Below are 6,267 nucleotides of genomic sequence, written 5' to 3'. Positions count from 1 at the left end.
TTTTTAAATGTAATTATTTTTTCGTAAATGTAAGTACTTTTTTGTTATATTTGTTTAATTTTATAGATCTAAATACTTTTTTGTTCAAAAAATGTTTAGGGATTTAATCGTTCAAAATATGAATGTTTATTGGGTTTTTTCAGATTTTTTTCATTATTTTACCACATTAACCAGTTGTATAGGTTATAATGATGTATCTAACAGGTTTTAAAAAGTCAAAGGAGTTATTTAACATTTTTTCCGAATGTCCAAGGATTTATTTGTTCCAAAAAATTGTCCAAGTACTTAATCATTCCAAACACTAAAGTGCATTGGGTTTTTTTTAGACTTTTCCCTTATATTTATACTTGTCGATATACAAATCTATATACGTATAAAAGATGCCTCTCTTAATCAAATTTAGTTACGTTTAAGGAAAAGAATTAGCGTACACAATTGTTTCAGCGCTAACAGAAACTGTATTCATTCAAATTTAGGTAGGTGAATAAATCTACACCCAAAGGCGGTTCGCATTTAAATTCATCCCATTTTAATCAAACATAATTTCTATTGATGTGTTTTTATAAGCAAACATATACCGATGATGTTTCTCGAAGTCATGGTGATATCCAAATCCACGATTGCTTCGGTTCTAGTAGCTTTCGTTGTTCTTCATTTTATTCAAGGTGGTAACGAAATGGTGCGTTCGTTTTCTTCCTTTTATATTCACGATGTAATTGTCGTTTGTTAATTCCCTTTTTATTGTAATTACTGATAAAAAGATTCGTTTTGGTTTTGAATGGTTGCCATTTTTACGATGTTTTGCAGATAGACGCAAGTAAAGCTGCAAACTCGTTGCTCCAAGATATAGGTTGAACTGTGTTTGGTTCACATATACAGAGCTCATAGGCGTTATAGATTCGAAATAGATACATAAGATGATAAGAAGGTTAAATATCGTGAAAATGATGGGTTAAGGAAGGATTCATATGGGAGTCATTGAAAAAATCTATTTGAAAATACATATGCGAACCCATATGTAATGTCGGTTCACATATGCATCTTAAAATAAAAGAAAATACAGATTCTCTTAGTGATTTATATATGAATCTTCTCGTAACCTTAATTCCCCTTTCTTAGCTTCTCACGATATTTAGTCTTAATTGAATCGGTCTCTGTATATATTATTCTAATTTGTACAATATCTTGATTCTGTTTCTGGTTATAAAACGGTGCAGATTGCAATGAAAAATGTGGCGTTAGATGCAGCAAAGCATCTAGGACAAAGATATGCTTACAGGCATGTGGAACTTGTTGTGAACGGTGTCACTGTGTTCCACCGGGGACTTCTGGTAACTATGATGTGTGTCCGTGTTATGCCAACATGACTACTCACGATGACAAGCACAAATGCCCGTAAGTTGCTATATATATGGAATTGAGATTATCTTATTAATAAGAGCTCGACAAATAAAATGTTTTAAACTTCAATCAAAATCGGTTGTAATCATTACGATATAAATATCGAGTACTGATGTTATATTTGGCTGTTTGATTTTGTGTTCTATAACTCTGAGATATAAGATACAAATCTAACATTACGTAATGTATAAATTCTTAAACCAACTGTAAACAATACTTTAATTCCACATTTTCTTTACGGATCACAAAAACAAACAAAGAAACGAAGGACCCGAATGTCTAAATCGACACAAGGAAAGAAAATTATGAGATTGGATCCAACACGTCGATCGAACCTTCTAAAACCAACTGTAAACAACACTTTAAGTCCACATTTTCTTTTCGGATCACAAAAACAAACGAAGAAACGAAGGACCCAAATGTCTCAATCGACACAAAGAATGAAAATTATGAGATTGGGTCCAACACATCGATCGAACCTTCTACCATGGGGAATGATCCAGAATTCCAGATTGACGATTTGATAGTGACACTTACGTTCACAATTTGCCTTTCATCTATTATTTTATAAAATTATTTTTTTAAAATATTATATGTTTTTATTAATATCTTTTTGAAATAAATTTAAATCTGATAAGATGTTTTAGATTTCTGTTAACTGTTTCTTAAAGAAAATTAAAAAGATTAATAGAATGATACGACACAAATTTCTATTTTTTTTGGTTCAAGGCCAGACATGCATAGGCTAATTAACTGGTCTTGTTTCTGATCAAGATATAATGTAAATAAATACTGTAACAAGTTGTCAAAAAAAAAAAAAAATACAGTAATTAGTCACGTAATTGGTTATGACTAACCCAAATGTTTTTGATCTTTTGCTTTTGCTTTTTCTTTATTTTAATTTTTTACTTTTTATAAACTTGGACTATTTTCTTACATATAGGCTGGAACCCCCTTTTCTTTTCAAATAAGTCATTTGAAAAGTAAATTTGGGTCCACATATTCTCGGAAGATATCATAATCAAAGTCGATCTACCATTCTAGGGACTCAACATTTTAGGATAATTTGTACTCGTTTAGCCCCCTAACCTGTCTAACCTCCTCTCGACACCTTGAGAGAATTTGTGTCCTTTTAGATTCTATTGAAGGAGTGTTAGATTCTCACATCAACTATACTTTGACTATTTTTGTTCTCAAAAACTTTTTTAAAGAGTAATCTAATGGGGTTTTACATTATATATATATATATATATATAAAGAGAGAGAGAGAGAGAGAGAGAGAGAGAAAGAGAACGTCGGTTTCAAATGATAACAATAAACAAATAAAAGAACACAAGAATGGACAAATCACATGTGATCTTACACTAAAATCACGTGTAGAATTACGTGTGATTCACACGACTTTGGCCTTGACAAGTGGTCGCGGGCCAAGTCGCCATGTCATTTATGTTCTCTTATTTTAAACATATTCTGGTTTGATCCACCATATATGTACACACACATATATAGGAAGGGTCAAACAAGAACACTTTCATTCGACGAAAATGCAAGAAAACTCTTTTTTTTATTATAGTCAATCACATGTGATATTATAGTCCATCATATATGATTCACATGTGATACTATAAATCAGATACACGGACGACCTTTGGTGTGACCTAGGTTGTAGGCTAAGTCGCTCGCCTACCACTAGGCCCTCGCATGTAATACCACTTGTGATAAGGGTGTTCACGATGTGATACTATAATCCATCACATATGATAAACATTGTCATACTAAATTAGAGACATAGACGACCTTTGCGTGACCTAGATCGCGGGCCAAGTTGTCTACACACCCCCATGTCTTCTTACGCGTATTATCACATGTGATAAATGTGTTTTCACGTTTTCATAAAATGGAGGTATTCTCGTTTGAACATCCACTATGTGTGTGTTTGTGTGTGTGTGTGTGAGAGAGAGAGAGAGAGAGAAATAAAATAGAAATTGTCCATATGCTAGAAATTATATATTTTGAGAACCCATGAAATTGTGATACTCTTAATAACCAGTGCATCATGTGCTATTTGTTTCACTATATGTCAGTTTCACATGTATTTATTTCAAAATGTGAACATTTTAGCCTATTTTTGAAAAAACTAAAAGTTATACGTAAAAAAAAGTTTCACATCATGAACCACATATATTTAGTATGTGTGTATGCATATACATACATATATATACATATACATTCACATATATATATATATATAAAGAGAGAGAGAGAGCGCTTGGTTCAAATACTAACCAATATTTTTGTGTTAACTTTGTTAACCAATCTTGGCCATTGATTCTTACAATAAAGGGTTGTGATTAATCATGATAAAAAATTAAATTTTTAAATTTATAATTTCAAAGAACATATGTGAACAAAGGGGAAAATGGTATTTAGGTAATTTTCTTTTTTATGTAATATGAACTTGGACTGTATAGCATTTATAAACACAATATGAATATAATAAAAATAGTTGTTACACGAAAGTAAATAAATAAAAAAACATGTATGAACACATTATGAACAGTTTGTGAACAATAGTTCTTTCATTATGAACACATTCAGGAGCAAGTCAATGTTGAGATATGCAGCTAGTGTACATATGAACACAATATGAATAGTTTGTGAACAATAGTTCATTCATTATGAACATATTCAGGAGTAAGTCAATGTTGAGATCTGCAGCTAGTATACATATGAACACAATATGAACAGTTTGTGAACAATAGTTCCTTCATTATGAACACATTCAGGAGCAAGCCAATGTTGAGATATGCAGCTAGTGTACATATGAACACAATATGAACACTTATGAACAATTTTTTAATAATTACATATGAATTCGAATTCCGATTGTAGTCGTAGACGATTTTAACCTTTTCATTCTCATTGTTGTCGATCAGTTTTCCAATAGGTTTATTCATATTACTCGAACGATATCGAAATCTTTACAATCGGAAATTCTTTAACAATTACAAAATTAATATCATTATGGATAGAATAAATCGAAATTACAAAACATGAACACGTATAAAAAAAATATCAATAGTACATAATCATCAATTATTGAGATTTTTAGATTTGTAACTCCCAATTAATGATTTGGGAGTTACATAAATGACAAATTACTTAATTACCCTTGTCATTAATGTATGAGTTATATGTGAACCTAAAGAAAAGATATAATATGATTGGTTAAACTTGGTTAACAATGTTAACACAAAAATCTTGGTTAGTATTTGAACCAACCCCTATATATGGGTGAGTTCATTCGTTAACCCAATATATGGTGTTAACTTTGTGAACCCATCTCATCCATTGATCTTTAAAATTTATTGTTGAGATCATTCATGACACAAAATTTAATTAATTGCACAAAGAAGCAAGACAACATAAGTGAACAATGTTTACAGAGGTATTTTGGGGGCAAAAAATTAAGGATATGAGATTCAACTTGTTCACTCATGCTTAAACTCATATAAGTGTTATATTATCATGTTTTTATGAACATTCTTATGTCAATTCATGTTTGAAAGACTGTTCATGAATGAACAAATATTCATGGTTCATATGTACTCATTGTTCATGGTTTTTGATAAATGTATTTATGGTCCACCAATTAATAATTACTTTATAGAGATAGTGAGCTATCGTTCATCGGTGAACCCTATTGTGGTTAAAGTGCATACTGAACATTGACCATTGCGTCAACAATCAACAAATGATGTCTTTACGCAAGTTTAGTTACACACAATTTACAACTATGAACTTATTATGGTTCACTTATGAACACATGCATTATTTCATTATATTGTTATGAAAACATGTTTTTATGAAATTGCTTAGTTGTAATGGTTAATTTAATATGTTTCAATCAAGACCAAAAAAGAAAATTACTAACATACCCTCAACATTAACGCATAGAGAGATGAATATTAACTATAAAAGCCTTTTGATTGGTCTATAAACACCTATGAACACCATATGAACATTAAGTATAAAGATCTTTTGTTAACCATATAGTGTTCATAGGTGTTTATAGACCAATCAAAAGGTCTTTATACTTAATGTCCATATCTCTCTATACGGTTAATGTTGAGGGTATGTTGGTAATTTGTCTTTTTTTTGTTTAGATTAAAACATATTTAATTGACGGATACAAAAAAAATTCATGTTCCATGATTTTAACCATTTTTTTTTTGGTCTTGATTGAAATATATTTAATTGACCGTTACAACTAAGCAATTTAATAAAAACATGTTTTCATAACAATATAATGAAATAATGCATGTGTTCATGAGTGAACCATAATATGTTCACAAATGTAAATTGTGCATAACTAAACTTGCATAAAGAAATCATTTGTTGACTGTTGACATAATGATTAATGTTTAGTATGGACTTTAACCACAATAGTGTTTCTTGAGGTGTTCACCGATGAACGACAACTCAATATCTCTATTAAAAGTAATGTATTTATTGGTGGACCATGAATACATTTATCAAAAACCATGAACAATGAGTACATATGAACCATGAATATTTGTTCACTCATGAACAGTCTTTCAGACATGAATTGACATAAAGATGTTCATAAAAGCTTGTTGATATAACACTCATATGAGTTTAAACATGTTTCATGAGTGAACAAGTTGAATCTCATATCATTAAAATATTTTCCCAAAATACCTCTTGTAAACATTATTCAGTTATGTTATCTTGCCTCTTCGTGCAATTAATTAAATTTTATGTCATGAATGATTTCAATCATAAATTTTAAAGATCAATGGATAAGATGGGTTAACAAATGAACTCACCCCAATATATATATAT

The sequence above is a fragment of the Cynara cardunculus genome (genome assembly GCF_001531365.2).
Source record: "Cynara cardunculus var. scolymus isolate 2C chromosome LG 1, CcrdV1, whole genome shotgun sequence".
In the NCBI taxonomy this organism is placed as follows: Eukaryota; Viridiplantae; Streptophyta; class Magnoliopsida; order Asterales; family Asteraceae; genus Cynara; species Cynara cardunculus.
Note: the sequence above shows the minus strand (reverse complement) of the source record.